At 39.6% G+C, this 26,517-nt stretch overlaps 1 protein-coding gene across 32 annotated transcripts in view; it reads left to right on the top strand.

The window, feature by feature from the left end:
• Positions 1–26,517, top strand: part of ROBO2 (roundabout guidance receptor 2) — a 931,286-nt gene that overhangs the window by 596,449 nt on the left and 308,320 nt on the right. Inside the window, exon 1 of one of the 32 annotated variants that reach the window (XM_080591509.1) lies at positions 2,344–2,484. The exons of the other annotated variants lie outside the window; for them this stretch is intronic. The gene's annotated coding sequence lies outside the window, so the exon portion shown is untranslated. Of the gene's footprint in view, positions 1–2,343; positions 2,485–26,517 lie in introns of those variants that run through there. 32 annotated transcript variants of the gene reach the window in all.

Consider the following 26,517-nt stretch of genomic DNA (forward strand, 5'->3'; position numbering starts at 1 on the left):
GGTTTGTGCCTACCACGTTCATAAATCTCACCGCCCTTTGTATGCTCTTTGTATGACAACTGAAAGGATAACTTTTGAGGCAGCATTCACGTGACAATGGCAGTTTCAGCACACATCTTTATTTTAACATGAGTTACGCTGCTATGTACCATAGACAGTCCTTCGTAACATCAGAAGTTTAGAAAAAGATATTTATAAGGTAGGATACGGATTCTATTATTTTAATGAGATACTACTCCTCTGCTATGTAAAGCTGAAATGAATATTTATGAACCAGACACAAAATCTACTTGCCCACCTTTCATTATGTTGATGAAATTGTAATGAGATTTCACTTGCCTGTCAAAAAGTTGCCTCCCTTGGATGAATTAGCAAAGAGAATTTTTGCAGCACAGTTTTGCACAGTTTCTTGTCTGGGTTTTCTGTCTGAATAAGAAACTCTCCATTTGCTACCAAGACTAAGGAATGTTTTGTAGCTGAAAAGATCCACTGCAGTTGCTGTACCCCGTCTGGAAGGTAAGTGACAAGAAGAAAATGCATTTCAGACTGTATGATGCAGATGCTGCGAGTGTGTTGAGCTCCAGTCTCATCTCTTGCCCGAGGCTCGTTAAGCCAGAAGCACAGCACTGGCACCCGCTCTTTAGGCAGGGTGGGTGTTGTCCTGATGCATCGGGGCAGCCCATGGCGTGGCAGACCCCGTGGGTGATAAATGTCCAAAGCCCCTCCAGGCTGACTACACATTTTTCATCATTAATCCGGCCTATTGTGAGCTGGTCACTCACATTGATTCCAACTAGAGGGCATCATCTGCCGTTAAGAGGGTGATGACTCGCTAAAAATGAAGGCCTGAAACAAATCAAATATAGTTAGAGCGTTTGCTGGCAGCTTGCTTGGGTAGCTGTAGGGCACTAATAGGAAAGCAGCAGACGTGGGCAGATCTCTTCAGGCCCTGTGTGGCTTTGTATAGGAATGCACTGATTTCCTTTGAAAGCATGTCATGTTATTAGAGCTATTATTGAATCAAGTGCTCTTATTAGAAATTCTTCTCTTTTCACATTTTTTCTGGATGTTTTGCAATTAAAGCCAGAAAGAGGGGTGAATTTGGAACCACAGTATAGCACCTGCCCTGTCAAGACAAGAGCATGCTAAATGATCCTGCTACAAAGAGAAAAGAATTCCCTCTGCAGAGATTTTTGTCTGCCTGTCTAAATCATCTGTGTGTCCCTGTCTTTCTACTTAGCTACTAATATATCTATTTATCTAAAGGCTTCGCAGCTTTTGTTTAAACGTACCACAAATGCCTGGCTTGATGCCTTATTCAGTGTTTGTCTTTGAATAGTTTTAATTTGTTTGCACGGAATAAGTCCAGCTGAGAAGTAAAGACTGCAGATCTGTGTGTGCGGATCTGGATCTGCCTGGAGTACAGATACAGAGTTACTGTGTTTGTAGGCGACTGTTGACTCTGCTGCAAGAGGAGGAGGGTTTTCCCCCTCACTTTTACCCTCTTCGCCTCACTGAGCGTGTCCCACTTCTGAAAGTTCACATCATCACTGGAGCTTCCCCCGAGGACTTACCCATGCTGGAGAGGTCCCTTTTCAAAAATTTACCCATTGTTGGCAGGAGGCTTTCGAGGAGCCCATGCTGCTGGAGGGACCCACCCCTCCCACGATGTTTTTTCTGGTGTTGTCCTACCGAGAGTTCATGTTGAAGAGTGTCGGCATTTTTAATTGGTGGCTCACAGAGCTCTCTCCTTGTTAAGTGCTTTGCCCCCAGTTAAAGGTTGATAAATATGGCAGGCAGCATTCTACTTTGTTTTTATTATGAGATGTGCAAATGATGCCTAGTGGCAACTTTTCAGAATGTGAAACTGTTGCTCTTTTAGAGCATTATTTTAGTCCTCTTATGAACAAGTTCAGCTTCCAGGTCATGCTTTCTTAGAAAGCTGTTTATGCTACAGGAGTAACCGCTTTATGCTGGGGAGAACTGCTGAGAGTGCCAGACTGGGCCATTCATTTTCGCATAATACATTGATGAAGTGGCTTACTAGAAGAAAAAGGAAAACAAAACATGAAACAGAACAAACAACAACAAAAAAGCCAAAAAAAAAAAAAAAAAAAAAAACCAAGGCTGGGATTCTGCAAAAACTGGGGCAGCTGCTGATTGGAACAGGGGTGAGAGGAATTTCCCTGCTGCAGACTTGCTTCCACTCAGACAACCTCACTGAAAGGAAGCTAATTCAGGAGCACCAAAACCACTTTGTGACTGGCATCAGTGCATGCTGTGTAGGAGCCATCAGGGAATTTGCTTCACAAATGCACTCTCTACAGCTGTAAACTAAGACATGAATGTAGACTCAGCCTAAGCGTCAAATTTGTGAAAGGATAAGAGGGACTTAGGCAGCCAACACCCACTGAATTCATCTAGGCTGTAAACTTTTTCTGCTAACCCAGAAGTTTCAGAGCCTTTACGCATGCTGCTGTTGTGGTGAGTAACTTCACAGATCTGAAGAAATGTAGAATGAAAATGCCCTCCGTGAAGACTTTAAAGTATTTGTGTTTTTTACCTAGAAAAAAGCAAGATAATTCAATTAGTTAAGGGACGATTCACGTTTTTAAAAAATAAAAGCACATTCTTCTGTACTTCCTTGGATTGTTTAGTTTTGTGTGGTGGCCATTCAGTGAATTTAACATTTGAATAAAAAAGGTAAAACTATTTTGTTGTTGGCCATCATTTCATCAATCCATATCTTTTCAGAATCCCAAGCATTTTGTATGGAAATACTTGTTGGCATAACAGATGTTCTGATAAGCCACATAATGACATTCCCAGATTTTCCAGGATTTATTTCATTTTCCTCTGTCAAATCCAGCTACACTGTAGTCCAGAACAAAGAATATCTGTGTTCATACAGTTGTTTGCTTTTTTTAAAAAAAAAAACAAACCACTTTCTTAGTTTTAGTGTCTTTGTTCATATTGTTCTAGCATTGTAGATTGTTTTTTAACATAGTTTATGGCATCTTGGTAATTTAATGCAGAGAATGTTATATGTATTTCTTGTCTATTCAGCATCTTTAATAAAGTGAGCTATTTTAATTTTTCCTCCTCACAAGGAAATGAATGAAATATTGCTTTGCTCACACATGCAGAAGCTGAGGAAAGATTTTACAAATAATATCAAAGAGGAGAGAAATCAACCAACTGTGAAATTACTGATCATCTGGATTTTCCTTCTAGTTTTGACTGCATATAGTGAACTGGAATGAATGCATTTTCAGCATATACAGCATTTCTACCTTGTAGCAGTTTATACCAGATTGCTTCTCTTGATTACATGTCCATCTTGCTAGAGCAGAAGTACTGTACTAGGTGGTTTGTAGCATATTTTCTGGTGAACCTGCAGGGGAGGTTATATGGGGCTGAAGAGGGCAAAAGCCTTGCTAATGTGTATTTGCCCTTAGTGTCATTAAGAAAAATACTCTGAGGAAAGATTTTCCTTCTAAAAATGGAAATATCCATTCTCCACAGTGTTTTAATGCAAACAGACACTACAAAACTGATGTGATAAAATCCTTTTTGCACTTGCAGTAATGTATAATGAATTGAAATGATCTTTTGTTGAGGGCTGAGGATTTCAGGAGTGTTTTAAACATTAACTTCAGTTGCTGGGAAGGAGTGAGCTTAGTTATCTAATGAAGTCTGGGGTACTGCTAGTTGATCAGATAAGCAGAGCTAAGCTTTTTCTTAAAGGAGTCAGGGTTTAGGAAGTTATAAATGAGGGAGCCTCAAGACTGATCCATTGTCATGCTTGTTGCAGTCTTCAGCTGCCCTGCATTACCTATGTAAAAGGGTGATTGACTTCATATATGATGAAAGTAAAGCTTATCAATTTATCTGTGACTCTGCAACAACAAAGACTTCAAGGCTAATTCTAGAGTGAGTTTGGCGTGTGTATAATAAAATGGGTGAGATACAGTGCTGTGGTCTCAGTCCAGCATGGCCTTTAAAAACAAAGAAGCAAAGCATTTAAGGGGAGGTTAACATTGTGAAGGCTCGGAGCTGCATTCACAATACATAGAGGCTGTACTGTTTCCATAGGGGTAAAGCTGCTTTAAAAGGCCCCTGTTGCTGATGGCTAGAAGAGAGTACTGGGGGCTTTTCTGGTTGGTTGCTTGCTTTTTGCTGGCTGATTTCAGCAGTTCAGAGCACAGCTTCACCACGTCCCCAAAGAAGTCCACTGGCAAAACTGGGGGGGGGTGGGGCAGGGAACTGCAGGCCAGGTGACAGGAGGACATTGCTGGGGGAAGGTGTAATGGGGACTTTGTGAACTGGCATTTCAGGCAAAGAAAACTTAAGGTCAAATTACACCCTGATGTACTTGAAGTTAAGTATGTGCTCAAATATTTTGCTGTTCTGGAGTCTGTATTGAATCACTTGGTAGGCATTGCTGCTTGAAACAGTAAAGAAGCGATGACTGTGGTGCCAGAACTCTTTATTTCTTTAATGCTGTGTTTGTTTAGGAACACGTTTAGATTAAATTTGTAAGTGAAGTTGGGTTAAATGTTATTTATTTGAAGCATTATAACCTCTATTAACAAGCCTGAGCTTTCTGTGCCTTAGTTTCTGTGTTTCTTAGTTTCTGTGTCCTTTACAGACACACAGGGGCTTTTCCTTTGGCCCTCTGCAATCCTCTGATCTTGTTTTTGTATGGATGAATAGAGATTGTATAAGCACAAGGGATATTGCATGCTTGTATAAATGAACTGTGTCTGGTTCTGCGATGCTGTTGGACCCATTTTTTGTGGAGGAGGGAAGAGAGATTTTGCAGCACCCCAGTGACGCTTAGAGGCTGTGGCAGGCCTTGGGGCTTCACCATACGGACATTCCTGCTGCAGTGCCCCCAGCAGGTTGCCCCAGCTGCTCCCCGGTTTTGCTGATGGGGGGGGGGGTCTCTGTTCACTTGGAGAACTGGTGGAACTGTTTCTGTGATCAGGTGCCAACATATCTGAGGCAAAATGAGCTGCATTAGCTTGAATGGTTTAGGTCTTTGCTAGGGTGACTTAATTGGACTGAAATCACTTAGAGAACCATGATGCAGGTAGTACCACCAGAGTAAGAAAACTGGAGCTGTATAGCAGGTTTCAACTTTAACCAGCCTACATCTTTTAGCAGGAAGAGAGGTGAGAAGAACCACTAAAGTGATCTCGAAGTGCTGTTCAGTGCATTGGAAGTGTTGGACGTTAGAGAACTTCTTTTAACACACATTATGTTCTTTTCTTGTAAAAGAACAGTATTTTGTGGTAAAGGAAATAACTTTTTAACTGTAGCATCTGTCACGTGTTCTTTGTAATGGAACCACAGCTTTAATTCCCTTGCATATGCAGGACTTTCGCCCCAACTATGAGTGTTGCAAAGTATTGAGGACACATCAGCCACTTTGTTCAGCTGAAACAACCTTTCCAGGAAAGAAAACGTGACTGCTATGTAGTGTAATTAGTCAGATTAGTGGGCATGAAGGTGGGGATGTGCCAGGACCTCATGCCAGCAGTTGTTGCTTTGCATGGTCTTCATAATCTTCATATTAGAGGAAACATTTTTCCTGTCGTTGGGGTGTAGACAGAGAGATGCTTTGTTGAGTGTATTAGAGATAGTGGCTCTAGAGGAAATGGCAGATTTCCTTCTGGCTGTATACATGCATCACATTATATGATATTTGGAACAGCTAGATTTCCTCAGAAACTCACTTCTCAGGGACCTAACCAATTTAGCACCAAAGAAACAGGGAAAAATTAAAATTACCTTTTGTCCCATGTATCATCAGCGTGATGATGCCTGAATTTTGAGAAGTCCCATCTGCACAAAACACGTTAATATGTCATGCAAATTTGTTGTGTTTTAATCATTTCTGGCGTGTCTGCAGTAGAACAAAAGGCGGTAATGGAAAGCAGCAATTCCTCGCTCAGTGAGTGAAAGGATGTAATAATTTTCCATTGTGTCAGCAAACATTGTGTCATAACAAGTGTTTTAATTATGTTTTTAGATGTTCAGCAGGTAGATATTGGTTGTGTTAAAATTGTTATCTTTCAAACTGTGTCTTTTTATGACCTTAGCATTCAGTATCTGGATGTATGCCCAAGGTCATGCATCTTGTAAAGTTTATGTGCATCTTGACGTGGCTGTGAAGAATGAAAGGTCAGTACGTGCTTGCAACTCTCCAGTATGCATACAGTGTGGCTGCTGGAGCCAAAATCTTGGTGTCACACAGGAAATTTTGTTAAGAGTCGCACAGAGCAAGGAAGCATGTTTGGCAGCGGCATGTTTAGGCTCTGCAATGAACAGTGTATTTTGCAGGTGTGGAAATTCGGAGTCCTACCATCTTTAGCACATGATCCCTCCGAGGTGCAAGGGTGATAAATGTTCCCATCAGATTTTTAGAAGACTTCCAAGTGTGTTTCATGTTCGTATTGATCAGAAACATGCCAGGACTGGGTGAAATTTTGTGTCACACAAGGTGCCTTTTTCAAGTATATGTTCTTCCATCACAGCTTTGATTAGTGACAGTGGTTAATTAGAAGCTGTAAGGAAACAAGAGCCTTGGTGTCTTGCAAGTTCAACTGTTCTTGTGTTGCTGTTTTTTCCCCCACTAGAGATTAGATTTTCAAAACTTGTGTGCCTCTTTGCATTATTTAGCTGGCTGGCGCCGGCATAACATATTTAGGGGAGGAAGTCTGTGCACATAAGCCTGAGGACCAACACCTGCACCTTCATATCCTTCCTGGTCTTGAGCCATGCCAAGCATTGATAAGTAACTTGAAAGCAGGCAAGCAGAGGTGCAGGGCAGAATTTAGTCATTTAGACAAGAATAAAACAAAATGTTTCTTTCACATTAAAGAAAAAAAAGTGTGCTTTTTTTTTCTTTTCCTTTTTTCTTTTTTCTTTTCCTTCCATTTTCTATGTTACTGGGTTCTGTCTCAGACCTGGCTATTTTTAAATTTTTTTTACAAGAGGTACCTCCTTTTGGAGTTACTCTTAAATTAAGTCTTCAGGCTGACTTAATGCTTTACTAAAAAGAATCATCTTGAAGCAAGGCTACACAGACAAAGTTCTCAGAATAGTCTAATCTTTTGGGGAAACCTCAAGTTTTGAATGTCTTAATTGAGACATCTCTAAAGTGGTTTGCAAAAGGCAGACAGTCAGTACTTCAGGAAAACTGTTTTTTGAAGAAAAAAAAAAAGGAGAATATCATCTGGAGGATCCTGAGGCAAAAGCAATCACAATCACTGGTAAATTAAAAAAAAAATAATAATGATTTGCAATATGAACCATGTTGTTAAAGATGGAATCCTGTTATTCTTGCCAATGGTTGAAATTGATCCTTCTGTAAAAGGCCCGCCCTTGGCCCCTGCTGTGCTGTACTTCCACTTGAATGCTATTTGGAGATTTCAAGTGGGACTTAAGTGGCGGGTGCGCTTTGGGCAGTCCTTCTGCACAGGTTTGACCTGAGTAGGAGCAACAGGAAGAGTTGCATAACATAGCACCAGAACAGAAATTTAATCCACAGAAGGAATCCATGTTGTCTTTAGTGGCCAATGTAAATAAGGAAATGAATATGAATGCAGTGTGCTTTTCCAAATACTGTTAGGCTCAGATGCATGCAAATGCCTTGTGATTAAAATGATTGAATTATCTCCGCTTATAAAGCAGTAATAAAATGATTTTTAATGCACACCAAGGTTATTGCATACTTACGTCAAGATATTTGGTTACAAATAAAGTCCACATATTCTTTGTGTGCATGCTCTTTAAATGTGCAGCCACAGAAGTCTGTTTTCTATTGATCAGAACACGTTACCATCCAATCAGAAATAATTTGAACTTGATCTTTGTGCAATAAGTGTTCTTAATTGGATACACGTCCATGGTACAAGATGTACCATGCAGCAAACACCCGGCTAGTTAGCAGATGACAGGCCGAGCAGTGAGTTCATCTGAGGAGTGACCTCTCCTTTCCTCCTACGAGGAGGCACTCAGGAAGGCAGCCTGGGGATTCCGCCTGCACCCTGCGTGGGGCTGTGAAACGGCCGCATTCGGGCTCCTCGTGTCTCACTGAGGGCAGATGGACGTTTGCAGGCGTGCTGGAACTGGTTTGTGATTGCACTCGGGGGCACTTTTGTCAGAACTGTTGTATTTAAAATGACTTTGGTGTTGCACATAGTGTCTGAGTAATCAAATAGTCTGACCGGTTTTTAGCAATCCGATGTGGACATTGAGGTGTATGGCCTTATGCCTGGGAACTTCCCTCTTCAGTGCATTGTTTAATGCCTTCTTGTTCTCCCTGACCTGCTAAACAGTCCGCTCATGAGAGCCTATTAGTCCTAACCTAATTAATATTAATAGACTGAAGCTACTTATAATTTGGGTTTAAACATGCAATCAGTCTTATGTTTCTTCTGAATGGCGCAGGCCTTGCTGCTTTGTGCCCTGCCCTATGTCAGTATCCTCAGTCACCTGGAATTACTGTTGCATTTAAAAATAAATACCTGCTATGTTTGCCAGTACATCGTTCTAGCAGTGCACAGAAGTTTGTAATGGTGTTGAAAAGCACCAGCTATCCTTGTAAAGGAAGGTCAAAAGGCAGATATATATTTTTTTATTATTATTTTATTTATACATACATTTGTATATATTACAAATCTGACACTTGTTAAGTTTGAAAACAAACTTGGTAAGATGTAATGCTTCAAGGCAGCGATGTCATCTTATGGCAGTCCTGTTCATTTTGGGGTTGGGGCATTCGCTTGAGACTTGAAGGTTTGCATCTAGTACCCCATTCAGTAGATAAATAATCAAATATTTAGTTTTGAGTGAGAACTGGAGAACTGAGAAGCCACGCGGTATCAAGTCATGAAAAGAAATAAATTACACTGTTTTGTCATTCCGGTCGGTATCATGCAACTACTTCCTAACTGATAACAATTGTATGAGCAATACGTGGTGGGCACCCTGTCAGCTTCTAGTGACTTTTTACATCTCACATGAAGAACAGAAGGTAGAATATTTTTTAGCTGCAAAATGCCAATTGAAGCTGATTCTCCATCGCCTGACATCCCCATTGTAACAGTCTCTTTGCAATCTGAGCATCGTAGGATATAAACTCTTGTTTATTCTCATACAATCTAATAGAAAGAAATGGTGAAGAATTTTTGGTCACCATAAAATTCTGAATTTTGGTTAATGTAAAAGAATTCTATTATTCTGTATTCTGTTATTAGATACAAAAAACGAATTTGTTCCACTTGTTGTGCTTAGGGTGTTTAATAATAGAATACATCTGCAAGTTTTCAAAAAATCTACACTGTTTTTTCAGTTGTTGAGAATTCTGATAAAAGACTAAAGTTTTTATTTTTGTTCCCTTCAGACATCATGGCAAAAGCTGCGTCAGTAGAAAATATATTTGAATTAGTAAGTAGTAATAAAATGATAGTTCAGATGTATTTTTAATGTGGTTATTCCTTAAATGGGTTAGTATTTTAAATTACTGTACATAATACCCTAACCCTATAGGGCTTTTGTTTTTCTTTAAATACATTATGTTTTAAAAGCATCTCACTCCATCATCATGTTATTTTAAATATAATTTAGTTCTTGTATAATGCATGGTATCATCAGATATTCTGCATGGTATTCTAGAGTGTATGCTATTATATACCACAACCACTTATTCATGTAAGTGATGCATTAGAATAATTTTCCTGAATACAATGCATGATTAAAGGACAATGTCAAAGTAATTTTTCAAATAATTTTCCCCTTTCCCTGTTGTTTATAATAGCTTTTTGGATGAGTAATACTTCAGATATATTCATTTGAAATCAAATAATGTCTCAGAACATTTTCTAACTTGCCTCAGCTAATTTTGGTAAGCTAATCAAAAGAGATTAATATCTGTTTTACTATTAAGACATTAATGAATTTTAAGTCCTGGGCACCCAACTTAGCCATTCATCTGTCCTAAGAGACAAATTATTGCATAACTTTCGATAATGCTCCAGAGTTTTATTACATCTATAATGAGAATACTTGTTTAAACAGCAGCATTTTTATTTTAAATGGCTAAGGGGCATAAGCCAGTTGAAGTATAAGTAACGCTGTAACTTGACTGATGAGGAAGTTCTTAACATATTTCAATTAATAAATGTCTCAAGTCACGTTCAGAGCAAAAGCCTACCTATGCCTGTGTCCTGACAGAAAGGGGGCAGGGACAAAAACTTTTAAGTTATGCTTTGAGGAATTTCACCTCCTTCCTGTACTTTTTTTCTGTTTTTATATCAACTGTGGAAAAGTGGTTTGCCAACCTGTTAGAAAATGCTGAACTGTTTTACCCAAAATGAAAGGTCTGTTTTTCAAAGGTTCCTTCATTCTGGACCTTTGGCTACCTCTGGCTTCTAAGTAGCGTGCATTTTCCTACCAGGGATGCTTTTAAGGAGTTGCATGCTTGAGAGATGTTCGTGTATCTTGAAGATGTCACCGCTGGGTAAATGTACAGAGATTGGAGCCAGAAGTGGGCTTTATGTTTTATAGATGTGTGCAGTCTTTTGCATGAAAGATTTTGATCCTTGATGGGTGCTTCTAAGCTGTTGCCACTGTAGTAGTAAGCTGTTCCTGCAGATTCTGTAGAAATATTCACGGAATTTCTCTGCGAGCTGCAGAAAGCTATCAGAGCTTGCCTGGGTCTATTACTGTCTTCTAACATCCTCTGTGACAAGAGGGAGGGGTGGCAGTTTGCAAACGGTATTGGATTAATTGTGGAGGGATTCATGTGGCTGGGATTACATAGTCGATACTCATATTTTGTCCCTTCTGTTGAGATCCTTGGGCTTAGTTTTTTCTCTCTCTGCCTCATTACCAATTCTATACGGCTCAGGTTTTTTTGCTTGTTTGTTTTGTTTTGTGTGTGGTTTGGAGAATTTTTATTCAAGAAAATCTGGATTGTTCATCTATTTCTGTAATGTAGTTCCACTTACTACATCAGCGTTATTTTGCTATTTTCACTGATTGATTTTCCTTCTCTATTTTTTTTTTTCTTCTTCATTATTTAGCTGGGTGTTGCAGAACTCAAGCGTATTTTGCTCAAAACTTAATCAACTGTAGAATTGGCACCAATCTCATTGATAAGTCAGTTGAGTCCCTATTTATTTCCTTATTCTAAATATGAAGGTCCATTGCACTCTGCAGACATCTGGTGTTTTGAGCACTTAAAGCTGCAGATCCTGGACAACTCTGTTCTTTCTGTTTAAATATGCATGAGCTGTTGTTTAGGTAATCCACGCTGTCAAAACAGCATCAAGCATAATACATCGCTGACCTTCTCTGTTAGAGAGGACTGGAAAAGTCTGCTCACGCTTGCAACTACATTGGGTGTGTAGCAGTTTTTATATACTCCAATCTGTGGAAGCGTCAAGAGTATAAAGGATGTCTCATTGTAACATTTGTAATAGGTAGCTTCACTTATTCATACTTTTTATTTATTTGGCCCCAGACAGGATATGACATTAATCTTTTACAATGCAATCTTGATCCTAGGGATAAGGGAAGGCAATGAGATAATTTGGCAAGCTGTAGGCCTTACCGTGCAGCTTGTGCAAAATATATCATGATGGAAGTACTGGTACTTGGACTCCCTCCTGACCTTCAGTCGGGAGGACTGCAAGAGCCTGAAGTCTTTGTAGACGTGGTTTGGCTTTTGGTGTCGAGGGAAGCAGGCTTAGCATCTCTGTGCCTCCAGTGGCCCCTGGAGATTGCTCTGGCAGACAGCAAAGAGCCACGCTCCACTCGTGTGCTTCCTCATCAGCTGAGAGGCGCTGCAAGCGTGTGGCAAATGGCTTGCGTGGCAAGCCGTGCGCTGCGCTGAGACAATCCTCAGCCGGCCAGCTCAAGTAGTTTAATGACCGAATTGCTGCTGGACTGTCAAGAAGCAGAAGCCTCTTGGGATGGCATTTCGCACAATTTGTATTACATGCAAAAAAGGCTCTGGGTTTACAGTCAAGCTGTGGCAGTTTACCTGCCATGTTAACATACCCCTTTCAGCGAAAATTACAGCCTGTGTCAAATGAAATGAATAATGTCTTTTGAATTGATGCTTTTTTTTTTCTTGTGGACAAGCAAAAGTTGAAAGTGGTTTCTAAAGGGTCTTCTGAAATCACTCATTTGCTATCTCTGCGACAATTTTGAGTTATAAGAATTGATCTTGCCTCGACTTGATATGTTTATGGATTTCTCTGCTGTAATTATGGGAGATGCCTTGCAGAATCTGTAAAATTACAATTGTGTAGAAGCTTTTCAATTTGTTTTTCTAAAGAAGATTGACTACACTCATTCTGTTGTTTTTGTTTGTTTTTAACTCTACAATGGGAAGTCTTGCTATAATGACAGATAAGATTTAAAAAGGACAAGGCTTGTCTTCCTGCTGATAGATGTATTTTTTTTAATAGGCACTTAATCCTTGTGAAAGGTGCCGGATTGTGACAGCATTCGAAGATGAATTCCCACATTTTTCTGCTGAAGTTGTACAGCAGAAGGTGGTGCCATGGCACACTTCTTACAAATGTCTGAACCCTGACCTAGAGAGATCACCTTTCGAGATGAGTCTGTGTGCCCATTCAATCCTTGACCTCCCTGCCGAGAGTCTATCAAAGTTGCCAATTTATGATGTGGACCCTGGGCTGAAAGTACCAGCTTATTTCGAGTTGACTACCAAACCAGCTGTGAATGATGGCAACTCGATAATGACCTGGAGGTGGTTTCAAGCCAGTGGTCACTGGGGAAAGGCTTCCTTCCTATTACAGATCTTTCAAGCCATGTAGCTTGCAGAGCAGATGCTCTTCTTCGTTGTTGGAAAGTTTGGGCTTTTTTTTTTTTGTGTCTATATTCTGTGTTTATTTTCGTAAGGTCTTCCACACAATGTTTTTTTACATAGCTGAGTGGGGAAAAAAAAAAAAGGAATAAAAATTCTAAGGCTTGCTTTTGCATCAGGAGTTTGAAAATTCTGTGTGCACACTGAAATCACAGAGGATATATATTTAGCTGTGGCAGATGCATTGTCCTGTTTTTTCATGCTGAACCTGATGTGTGGACAGAGGAGGAAGGTTTGTTTCTCTGTGTTTCTTTCCTACGCACTTTCTTCTGTCCTTTGGATGTGGCAACAATGGCAGTGGCCATTCTGCAGCAGGTTCATGCAGAAACTCGGGGATGCCTAAGCAGATGCTCCCCAGCTTCAGCAAGGAAAAGATGGCAGGTCAAAAGTGGTTTTTTTGTGTTTTTTTTTAAGCTGGGGGAAAAAGTGTAGATGTATATAAATATATATTTGTGCATGTCAGTTGTAAGTATGTGCACCTATTTAGATACCTTGTACATTCTGCAAATAATTTGATAAGTGCACTATAGATTGGTGACCCCTATTCTGTGTCTTTGGTAAGCTTTATCCCTGCTATTAGTAGGTAACTGGAAAAGTACCTTTGATGTCAGTGTTGTTGATTCAGTCCTTTGTCCTTATTAATATTTTCAGTAATTTTCTTGGGCACACAGAAAAAAAAAAAAAAGGAACTTTGGAGTGATTATGCAGCCTATCTTTCTTATTTTATTATTATTAGCCTCCTTTTACATTAGGAGTAGTAAGAGCCAACTAATGCATTTTGGGAGATTTTTCTCCCTTATCTTTCCTTTAATAATTGATTCAAACCCATCAAACCCAATCTTTTTTTTTTTTTTTTTTTGTACAAAAAGTAATGGTGTCAGAGCCCTTTTCCTCTTTCCCATTCTGAAGCATTTGAATAACACTGCTCATTTGGAACCTGTCTTAACCTCAGCAATATGCTTAGGCTGTTTGAATTCTTGTTCTCTTTTTCTTCTTTGTTATTCAACGTACAATTTGTTTAATACGGCTGTAACCATGCATTACCAGTCAACCTTGTATATAAATTCCATAATAAATTAAATAAAGCTCTGTATGGGTCAGCTTAGACTAGCCCGATTAAAAAATGATTTACTAAAGAGATAGAGGTAGCAGGATGGTAGAACGTGCTTCTAAATCAATTATGAGTCCATTCACTGTTGGCCTATTGTGCGTAATAGTGTATTAAAATGCATTCTATATTGTTAAAAAAAAAAAATGACTCTTTCATTGAAACTGAATTAGCATTTGCAAGCGCCTAATAGTGTTTGGAAAGCTATAAACATTTAAATTCAATCCTTCATTGTAGGCTAAGTGTATACCGCTAGAATTGTAATATCCAGATAAGTCTTTATGTTGTGCTCATTTCATTATTATAGCAAGATGTTCACCATACAAAAGGTAAGATTGGGTCAACACTTGTGTTTATAAGCCCATAATTACAGATGCGGAAGAATGCGGAAGGCATTACCACTGGGCCATAAAAGTGAAATTCACTTTGAACTGAAAATTAGTGTCTGTATGTACATGCATTTGTGTGTATGTATATACACACACACATGTATATATGTATTTAAACTTATAATACATGTTGCTAAATTTTTGAAAAATCCACTTAAAGAAAGTGTCCTAGTCTGAGTGCGTTGGCTGGTCCTGTAAAACAAAACCATCCGGGCATTGTAGCAGAAAATCCATAGCCCTCATCTTCAGGTTCAGAATCTCCCTGCCTCCCAGCTGACTGCTGAGGTCACACTGGGGTGCACCCGTAGTCCCCCCTAACCCCGAAGCCTCTCCCCCCTCTTTTCCTCAAGAAGGAGGAGAGGCGCGGTGCAGCCAGCCAGGCTCTCTGGTCCCACTGGGCTGGAAACGAAGGCTGCGCCCGTGCTTGCAGCTCAGCACAGAGCCTGTCACCTGAGAGCTGCCATCTTCCTTTCCCCACACCTTCTGCGGGACGTCTTGATTCCAGCCAGGGGTTGCCCACAAGGGATTTTGGTGGCATTGGGTGGCCTGGCTGCAGTTATCCATGAATTCACACACAGTAGACACCCATTCCGGTGCCCCCATGGCAGGAACGAGGCTGCAGGGGCACAGTGGAGCTCTCTTCCCCAGGAACATTTCTCTCTGGGGACAAGTACTGTCTTTAGTGAGATTTGGTTTCTTCAAATTCAGCTAATTAACTTTTATGGAATAAATTCCAAAGGAGCCGAGACTACAGCTTTCCTCTCAGTTTTACTTACATGTCTACTTGTCTAGTCTGTATTTACTGTACACCAAAAGGGAATGAAGCCTACAGGAAAGAGACTGAGCAGTGTCATTTCATCGGCAGAGTTTGAGAGTTTTAGAGAAGTTATATTCAGTTTTGTTTCACAGGGTGTAAATACTGAGGGTGGTGTTTAGTCCTTTTGTCTCCTTTATAAACCGTATTTGCTTCCTTTGTGTATTGTCTTATTCCTTTGGATGAACACCCTCCCTTTCCATGCACACACATGTGAGCACTTAAGTACATAAATCCATAACAAGCAGCTTTTTGTGTCTGAAGCAGATCAATTTAAAGCAGTGCCCACAGCACAAAAACGGAGGTTGTGTGTTTATAAAACATTTGGGGAAGATGAACAAATAATGGATTATAATCTTTTGTGACTTGGAAAACAGGTAGGGAGTGGGAAAAAAACATTTTGCATAGGCTTTTATGGGGTCTGGTGTTCATACCAGAGTTTCCACAAGCGCGTGAACAATTCTTTCAGCCTTTTGAGTTTACCTACATTTGTTGTTCTGAAAGACTGTGTGTAATTTGTGTTGACAAGGAGGATGTTTGTGGAAACCTGTGAGAATTGCCTAAACATTTTTGTTTACGCCCACGAGGGACATAGGCCTGAGCTAGCATGAAGACTGATTTATTTCTTATCCCTGAAGAAATTTAGGCCTTCAGTTTTCTGAAACTATCAGTTGAACCATAAATTCACTATTGTTTATTTCCAAACCAAGGAAAAGCATGTATGGCTTTAGATGTTGTGTGTTTCAAGAAAAATGCAGTTCTATAAGTACAATTATAGCTGACCCTCCCATGGAAATACAGAGGCTGTGCCTCTAGGTAAATATTTCTTTTTGCTGTATTTTCTTAAGGCTGGGATGGGGAGAAACTTACGTGAAGAAGAATAAAACAGTCTGTCAAAGGGTTCATACTGTGGAAAAGTAAGTTAAGGTTTCAGGTTGATTTTCTCTTAATTTGTCATAAGTCTGATGTGGTTTGCTCTTTTGATAAATTTACATGATTTTTTAATAATGCAAATTTTGTATGTTATGAATTTTTACTAACTAATATTGCTTATTTCCTATAAGGCCTAAAAAAAAATAAAAAAATTTGGTAGGTTAGCTACCACCTGATGCTCAAAGTGATGGTCAAATGTTTAACCTCACTTCAGCCTCTAGGTTCGTAGTGTGATGCAGGAGCTAGCCAAATGAAATAATTGCTTTGTCCGGCATAAAAGGTGGTTTCATAAGAGGACTGAACTGTATTAAGTGATTTTCCCCTGGTGACTGGAAGTATCTCTCTCCACTGGTTCAGGTAATTCTAAGGTTGTGCCTTTACTCTTTCACGCTAGACCGCTTTTCCAATAAAATAAAAAATGTAGAACCCGCTACACAAATGTAATATTAACCTAGATTTCTCTGAGGACAAAGTTGAAGGCTATAGGGCTTGCCAAAGACAAAGAAGGAAATGATATTAAAAGGATATTAGAGAGAGAATTGGATGTATGGGACTGTACAAAGCTGGAAGGTGCTGGAAGATTGGAGTGTATGAATTTTATATTAGTTTATGTTTCTGTTAGGCTTGAGGAATCTAACTGATGTTCTAAAAACTTGAATTCTACTATCCTTGCCCTACCAGGAATAAATTACAGGTAATGGATTTCTGGAATAGAAACAGGGTTTTAGACAGAAGAGGAAGAACTAGTCATGCAAAAGCAAAGCCCAAAGATTGTCTTAGAGCAGGCTTATTAATTTCCTTGAAACATGTTGGGTCGATACTTGAGCAGGACTGTGGCTGTCCAAACTGTGCTTGTCCAGACAACACAATGAAAAGCATAAGTTTTATTGAAATAAGAAACTCCTTTCTGAATTTAAATCCTGAAGTGACCTGTCAGGCTTGGGGATTTTTGATGCTTAACTACCAGGAATGCCCAAAGGCACATGTGGATTTTTTTTTTCCTGTGTTATTGTACATATGTCAAAATTACATATGTAAATGCCAAAATGCAGATCATGTCTAGCAAGCATGAGCATCATATTGAGCAGAGATGGTGGTTTCATTGCAGCTAAATGGGGTGCAATCTGGATGTATGTTTGCTGCTGTAGTGGAATAAATGTAAACATCTGGAGAGATGTTAGGATAAAGTACTGGTGGGAGGAGGGAGTGCATCTGAATCTATTTTATGAACATCTCATTCATGTGCAATTATGCAGCTTATGTTCACTTGTGTTGTAGTTTGCCTGAGATCTGTTACTGGTGAATGTTTGGTGTTTTATTTTACTACAGGGGCTGTGAGTGTCACAAAAGCCTGGAGTCCCTAGTACACAGAACAGCCAAAAAAAAAAAAAAAAAGTATGCTTCATTACATTGTGTCTGACTACTTTCAGAAACTAAAGATTAATTACAATAATTCTGATTAAAAAATATTAAAAGCATGTGCTTTGAAACTGTCATGGGAAAGGTTTTGAAAGAGGGAGAGAGGAATAATTATTGCTGCAGTATATACCATATAAAGTAGACTCTTTATATAGACTCTGTAAACTTGGTATATTATATTTGGGCCCAAAGATAATGGCTAGAGAAGAATTTAATAATGAAAAATATTTAGTACTTTCGGGAGCTCTGTTCTTCGTTTTCACTCCTTGTAAGAGAAAACTCATTTTGTATTGTTCTAACTAGGAAAATACCATATCTTGATGTGACTGTATGGGGGACAGTGAAGCTTCTTTAATCCTAGTAATTGAAAGTCAGAGGTGAGCGAAGACAAAAGGGCCATTCAGATGTTAGCACTGCTTTACAGGTGATAAAGCCAAATCTAGCAATGGCAGTTGAGATTAGGCATTTGGGGAAATTATTTTTGCCTGGATGGTTTCTCTGTGTCAGCAGAGCTGACCTGGCTCCTCTGCTGATCAGCTGGTAGTGCAAAAGACAGGACCAATTTGGAGAGAAGCTGTATCTCCCCCTCCCTCCCACTCCTATACATGCATCCACCCTGTAAGTGAAAGGGGACCCGGCTCCTCCGAGCAACCCTTCGCTGGCACATCAGTCACACCACACGGAGTAGGATATTGGCCTATTCACCAGGCATGTAGCACCAGCCTTGGAGTCCTGCTTGCCTGAGTTACTGTTGCTGTCTGGAAAATCTTGAAGTCTGCTGCAGGTAGCAGATAAAACATTCTGCAGTAACGATTTCCCAGATCCCGGTATGGGTAACACTGAATCTTCTGGCAGGGTGAGCATCAGTGAAACTCCTGAGCCATTTCCAGGTTACAACAGTTCAGAGTTTGTGCTCAGCACCCGGGTCCATGCTGCATTCAAAGTAGTGTTTAGGGGAAGCAGTCTGGGGCATGAGGAATAACCGGTGAAAATTATATTTGTTTATTGCCCCACTCCCTTTTATTTTGCTGAAGACCTTAACGATAGCTACTGTGTCTTGCGGAGTATGCATTGCTACAGCAGCAAGCTATTTGCACTGCTTTTTGCTGGTTATCTGGCAAACCAGTTACTTTTAGAAACAGGATCATCCTATTAGTAGAACAATCCATTTCCACTCTGGCAGACAGCTGTTGTCCAAGGACAATTTTAAATGCCAGTAAATTCCATTGTGCCTCCCATTGTGAAGCTCTTCGCCTCCGTTCCAGCTGCCGGGTGAGCAGGATGAGCACACATGTTGGCACACCAGCTTCCTGGAGGATGTGTGTCTTGCCTTGGATGACATTGTGCCCTTGGGCCTGAGAAGGACTGGGGTTAGTGGGCTTTGGAGAAATACCTGTCTGGGCTCTGACAGCAAGGAACAGGAGGGAAACTTGGGTATTGGAAGCTTTTATTTGTCCACCTGCTGTGAGAGGGAAGGCTAGACTTCATGGTTTATAGGTTCAGCATCACAGATGATGATGATGCTTAGCAGCCATTAATATAGCTTTATCTATAATTAGTGAAGGTCTAACACCTTTCTAGCCATATGGAAAATGATAAGTTAGCTCCTGTCATAACAGGAAAATAATTATTTGATAAAGTATAAATATCAAAACATGATGAATAATGGTTATCTCAACAATCCTCAGCTGGATAAAAGTAGCATCTGCCTTCACTTTGTGAATATCACACATGATTAATCTGGAGATGGCAGGGTGCTTTCTCAGCTGTGCTGGTGTCCATGGGACAAGCCTAGGCAGGCAGGCAGTCCCATAAAGGAGACTAAGGCAGGGAGAGTTTGAAGCCCTCGCTTACCCTGAGGCTCTGAATCAGAAGTTTTCATCTGGAAGTTTCTTAGGGAAAAGTAAGAAATAGTGGATAGGGGTGAGGTGACAGTGTAGCAAGGGCTGAAAGTATGCAATTTGCTATTACAATTTTGTTTGTGGAAAGTGAATCTAAACAATGGTTGGGTTTATTCTTCTTAGAATTTCTGTCATGCTTCTTCTGGGAGAATTTCTGCCAGCCCTTGTCTGATATAGAGCCGGCCCTCCTTTCACTGTCAATTCACCCCTATATATACATTGAGTTTCCAGTTTCATTCAGGTACTTGACCTGACAAAACTGTTGAAATCTGATTCAGGTTTCCACAGCGGATGGTGGGTGTTGTACGCTGTGGAAAGCACATCACAGGTTTCTGTTGAATTGAACTCTTGATGGGCTTTGGCATTGCCATCACCCTAGCAGTGCCCAAATACGTTAATCTTTAAGATAAAGAAAACAAAGATCTTTGAGTCTGTGTTAAAGGGGAAAGAAAAGGGGAGCTAACGCCAGTTCTGAGGGAAATTCACTGGTAAAGATAGATGAAGAAAGGAGAACTGACATTCTCTTTGCACTGTTCCTGTGGAGGCTTTTAAATGAAACTAACTGGTTCTGGTCTCAAAATTGCGAAGTATATATAAAAGCTTTGCTCCTATTTGAAATGAAAGGCATTGGCATAATACTCCAGCAGGTGCTGAGGTTACTACTCTAAGCTCAGTGCTAACCATTGATCCACCCTGATTTGGGAGACTAAAGGAGGACTGTGCCAGTCCTGGGACTCGTTTTCATATCTGTTAATTTCATATAATCTCAAATATCCGCATATGGATAGAACTTCTTAGCGAAGAACCTTTTTTTTTTTTCCTCTGATGAAACTGTTGAGTTTTCTGTGGATTCTGCATGGGTATTTACTGCTTAAAATCAGCTTATCTAGCTTGAGGTCCATTAGCTTCCCTTGAGCTCTGGGACTTCACCCTTTGCCTCTGGAAATTAAATATTTAATATTGCTTTGTCTGTGCTTACTTTGAAAAGCATTCATCTTTCATTCGGGTACCATGTCAGAATTCATTGGGAAGCAACAGCTAATGTTGCCAGCTGAAATCAAACCTGACCCTCTCATTCCCTTTTTACCCTCAGGGGCTCTGTTATTGTTACCATCTCAGGAACCCCTAGGGTTGCTCACGATGAAATGAAGTGAAATTAGGGCCCTGGCAGAAAGCGGTCTGGGATCATAAGGAGCAATGCAGAAAAGGACCCCTTACGTTAGTTTGCTGGTAGTGAGATCCTTCTTGCTTGAACAATTCCTGCAGGATAACATCATATGTATATGACTAAAAGCCTTACAGTAGGCAAGTCAGACTAAATATATAGGAAGCCATAGGAAGTTCCTTTTTCCTTAACAACATTGCTTGAAATGAACAAGGCATGTACGTAGGGGTTATCCTGCCAGCTAAAAATGTGTTTCTTCCAGGAAGAGTATGAGATGATGGTGTGACATGGAAACAGAAAGGATGTGTGTGGTTTTAATGTATTTTAAATTACATTTTTGCAATCTTTTTATTTCTGTCTCTAGTTTTTATGGTGACCTACCTGAGTGCTTTGCCCATGAAGCATCCTCCCTGTCATTAAATGTAGTGAATTTATTTCTAAAGTCAGTGGACAACTTGCACATAGTATGTAAAGATTCAATTCATATCAACACTGAGCATCTCTTCTAAACCTATAGGTTTTAAAATTGAGAATGGTTTGAAGAGACTATCCAAATATTTAGATGGGTGATGTCAGCATCATTATAAACAGTCACCCCAGTTTATAGCTCTTTCATCTTAAAGTGTTTTTCAAAGATTTTAACAGTGTAGGTAACATATCTGTGGGGAAAGATGCTTATATTTTATGAGACCTTGTTGTATGTTGGTAAATAAAATACTGTTTTTTTTTTTTTTTATTCTTGGGTTGGTAGTTGAAAAAATGAAATTGTATCTATTCAATAAATTTATGGATGTTTGTTTTGGACTTAATAAAAAAAAAAAAGGGAAATGCTTCTTCCAGTTCTGTTCTACAAGTTTAACCAATCAATAATGTAATTCTTAATTGAAACTAAGATTCGTGAAGGCATCAACTTTTATATTATATAAAACGAATATGAAAGAGCAAATATTTTTTTTCTGTAGCATTAAAGGAATAAATATTGATATAAAGACAGTATTTTTCTTAAAGCTTATGGTAAGTCTTAACAAATATTGTATATAATGTAAGGCACTCCTGGGAAACAAGGGGATAATATGATGTTATTACAGATGGACACTGTGCACTTCTGTATTTTTGGATTATTTTAGGTACCCTTGAGTTCCTGGGTTATGAGTGTTAATATTATTTTAAGAGGGTGGGAATGTTTTAAATCTCTTAATTTGTATTCTTTTCCTATTACGTCCAGTCATTATACACATCTATTCTGTTACATAGTTTTGTTTGTTTGTTTGTTTTTTGATGTGTGTGTTTTACTAGCTCACTGGGATGCATGTTTCATGTAAAATTAGGTCAATATTTAATAAAGGAAGGATAAGATTTCATTCTTCTAAGTATTTGCTTTACTCTTGACTGGAAACAAAAGAGGAGAGGCTAGAATGTGCTTAGTCCAGGCTTGGAAGCAGCAACTGAAAAGTGGAGGGAGATCTCCCTTCCCGTGGTGTTTCAAGCACAAAGGATGACTGCTTGATGGTTGGGGTGCCACAAGGACTGAGAGCATCTTGTGCCCACTGGGGATGACCAGAGTGCAGCTGAGGGCTGTACTGCTTTCTGTGCTCAGCAGTAAAATTGTGTGAAAGCATATGCCATAGCTTCTAATAGTCTCACAGGTTCTTCAGTTTGTGTCCCTGCAGTGTTTTGGCCATTTCAGGAGAAAGGCTGAGTGGGCATTCACTTGTGCGTGGTCCATCTGCTCTTCTTATCCTACCTGTTCTGACTCAGACAAGGTGTAATGGCTTGTTTGAAGATTTAAACTCACACATTACGTTTTTCCCCATGTTTGAAAATTTTACCTGTTTTGCATAATGTATCTTTAACAGCATTTAGTCAGTGAACAAGAATCTCCTATTTCCTTCTCAGAAAGTTCTTCCAGATAAATTTTGGGGAAATGAGATCATGACTTTAAGCAGCATAATGTTTCTAGTTTATTAATATGCCAAATAACATGTCAAAACAAGAAATCAAATGCAATTTGGCAATTCCTTCCTACAAAAAAATAAAATAGTGCTGTGCGCAATGTAGTAGGAATCTTAATTTGATCTCGTCCCTCTAGATTGAAGTCAGCCACCGAGTTTCCAAGTAAATTTAATACCCTATAAATGTGATTGATTGCTGATGTGGTAATCCAGTTAGATGCTGGAATGTTTAATAGCTGGAGAATCCATTTAGAAAAGAATAAGGATCTTGGGATTAAGATTCTGGGGTATTTTCAAGAGGTGTAATTTCAATTCTTAGCTTTGGGATGAATTTGGGATAAATTGCCTTCGCTATGTCTGTCTTTATAAATAGGAATTTCTGTCTCCTACCCTACCTGGTGGGCATGAACTTGGGTATAAACAATATTGTACTGTCAACATAGATGTAAGCCATCAGGTTGTAAACTATAGTTTTTATTATATTTTGGAAAAATCAAATAGACAAATGCTACATGCAGCTTGTATGGTTTTTGAAGATTGTAAGCAATTGAGGAGAAAAAGGAAGGGAGAAACTCGTCCCAGTTTGATGTCTCAGCTCACACATCTGTCTGTTCAGGATGCTGATAATTGTAGTTCCGAGAACAGTCAGAGGCTTAACAGCTTTTGGGTACTGCTAGTTCTGCACTTAAGATATGGCACCTTATTAGTATTTCACTCCCTCAGTAACAATGGATCTTTACGTTTAAAATGTTCTTTTGCTTGTATTCGTACATACAGGAGCCTAATGATTTTAGCTTTTGTCCTTTTCCACTAAAAAAGGTGAATGTCAAATGATTTCTGTGACAATTTATGTCAAACTTGTGCCTTTCTTTTTTCCCATTAGACAAATCCATCCCACTTATTATCTGTTAAAAAAAAAAAAAAAAAGGAAAGAAAGAAGAAGAAAAGAAAAAAGCTTGCATGTGGTGTGTTGTGAGTGCATAAAAGCATGCAAAGACAATGCTGATGTGACAGCTAATTAAAACCAGGTACTTTAATGCTGAGAAACAACAACAACAAAAAAATCTTTCAACTTGCTGAAAACCAACGTGTTGTGATGGCAAAACAGAAATGCAGAGGGCTTTTTCGAGGGACAGCTTGAAAGAAGATTTATGGAGTAGAAAGGAATATGCATTATTGTGGCTCCTAACTGACAAGTTAGTGTTGCTTTGGTACTTGGAGACTCACTGTGGTTGCAAAGCAGGTATGGGGTATGGGTGACTTTTCAGCTTGTGATACCAGACACCAACAAAGCAGAGTGTTTTAGATCAGTCAGATCCCCCAAGTTCCTTTGCGGGTGGTCCTTCAACCTGATAGGTAGGTAAGTCCTCCAAAATACCGCTCAACCTGATGAGATAACTGTGGTATTATTCATGCTTGCATATGTTGAATATGTATCTGTATTTTTATTGAAGGGTTCTTTTTGGCCCTAATACAAGTGTTAATAGCCAAGTAATAGTATTGCTGGGAAGAGACTGTGTGTTTAGATCACTTACTTGCTCAGATCTGAATGCAGTTTTCAACTACGCTTTTTTAAGTACAGATGTAATAATCTAAAGCCTTTGTGTATTGCTAAGCTTCATTCCTTTATTGCCAGGAGGTCTTATGATAAACACAGACACTTTGCAAAGCTCTGCCGTATGTGGCAGGGTAATTTATAGAGTGGTTTTACTTAATATTTTAAACATATCTTTTTATTTAAGTTCCTTTTTAGATCCTGTTTATGCTTTTGCTTTATCATTGTGTGCATGTGTGTGCACGTGCTGGGCTCCTGATTCAGTGAAGCCTAAGCATGTACTAGGCTACACAGCAAGAGCATAGCGAGGAAGCTGGTGGTTAGAAGATGGGATAAGGTTATTGCCCACAAATGCTTATCCTTGAGAGAAGGCTAAGGGGGAAATCTAACTGTTGTCTTTGCCTGGTGGATGACCACAGAGAAGGCATTCACACTCTCCTCTGAGGTGTGCAGCAAAAGGGCTAGAGGCAACAGCCACAGGTTGCAGCAAGGGGCGTTTCAACTAGATAAGAGGAAAAATTCTTCATAATGATAGGGGATTTGTGGCAATGCCTAGAGAGGTGGTGAAGTGTCCATTACTGGAGATAGTCAAAACCCATCTGGAAAGAGTTGTGAGCAAAATGACCCTGAACTTTGAAGTTATCCCTGCTTCGAGAAGAGGATTTGAGCAGGTGACCCCAGAAGGTTTTCAACAGGAATTATTGTGATTCCATGATATGTGTATGCACGTATTAGTCGTGGAGTATGTATTGGCTTGTGGTTTGCAATTGGCACAGACTCACAGAGTGTTAAACATGCACAGGTTAAACAGAATTTGGAAGAAGCGGCATTCCTTTCAGGAAAAAATAAAAGTAACATCATACAAGACACTGCAGAAATGTTTCGAAGTGGCAGCAAGATGTCATTTGTTTGGCAGATAGAGATAACAACATTTAGGCCTTGTGGGAATAGATTCCTTTTCCCCCTCCTCCTGCTCTGTTTTGCTTTTAGAGCATGCTTTTGGCAATTGAAAATGTCATTCTATGCATCAGGTAACACTTTGGTTGCAGTTCCTAAAATAGGACTCAGATGAGGGTGTAGTCAACAGTTGAAACCAACAACTGTACATGGAGAGCAGACATAAAAGACTTGCGCTGAAAAAGATGAAGCCATTGCTGTTTCATTTTTGGAGTGTGTTGGCAGGAGTTGCGATCACTGACATTTCAGGGGCAGTTCCTGAGGAGTGCAGAACTCAGTTGTCTTGCTCTGTTATTGCCACATCAACATTGACACAGTTTGTTTGTGCAAATGTGTTGTCAAAATGAAAGCGCTTGTTTTAAATCAGTCCCGTTTTATTTCAAAAGTGAAGGAAGATTTTGGCATGTATTTTGCAAAGCCATAGGAGATAATGTCTAGGAGGCAAAGCAGCAGAAAAAGGGGGGCGTAGTGTGTTAGAGATATGAAGAAGCTGTTTGTACAATACATACAACAGCCTGGGAATGAGTAGCTGGTAAATTTATGACCATCTAAACCTTGCTTGACTTTAGAAATCAAGTGTGTCATGAACTAGAGCACTGACTATGTTCCTTAAGGGCCTTTGTGTGTCCAGTTTTAAAGCAGGAAGGAAGATAAGACCTTGGCAGGAGTATCCTGCATTTGGGAGGCATTTGAGGGATATGGAATATTGAGATACAGTAAATGACGATGTGGGAGATTTAGTTAGGCATGTGTGAGCTTTCTCTGGATATTTGCAGAGGAGTGTAGTAACCATTAATAAACCCTGGGAATGGAATGAAACAAAATCCCACAGGTGATGGTCCAGCTATATAAAGCTTCAGCCTGAATCCTACAAATGTTTCAACAAATCCATGATGTGAACTATTTGAAAACATGTTAAATTTCCTGTGGAACTGTCCCCCTGCTCAGGTGTTTATTGTCGTTATACCTTGTACCTGAGATGGTACGAGCAATCCTTACCATCACGTGTTACCAAATATGTGTAAGACTTCAGGGTAAACACTGGTTTTGTCCAGGATTCCACCTTATGTTAGGGAATTTCAAGCAACCTATGTGATTTATAGGTCTGAATTGGTGTGGTTCCATGGAAGCTGTTTTAATATGCCTTGATAATCCTGATCCATATCCCAAAGTGTGTGTATCACTGAGTGAAGTTAAATGTGAAAGTAAAGCATTAACTGGTGTCTTTACAAAAGAGTGCTATTACTGTGTTTTCTCAATGGCCTTTTTCTTCAACGTAGAACATTTTTTTTAATGAGATGATCTCTTTTTTGCTGTCCTATATAGTTGGAGAACATGATATGTACAGACCAGTCCCCATGTTTGTGCAGAAATCCTCCCGATTTAGCGATGCTCTTGTATAACAGGATAGCTA

Source organism: Anser brachyrhynchus (assembly GCF_964034855.1).
Source record: "Anser brachyrhynchus genome assembly, chromosome: 1".
In the NCBI taxonomy this organism is placed as follows: Eukaryota; Metazoa; Chordata; class Aves; order Anseriformes; family Anatidae; genus Anser; species Anser brachyrhynchus.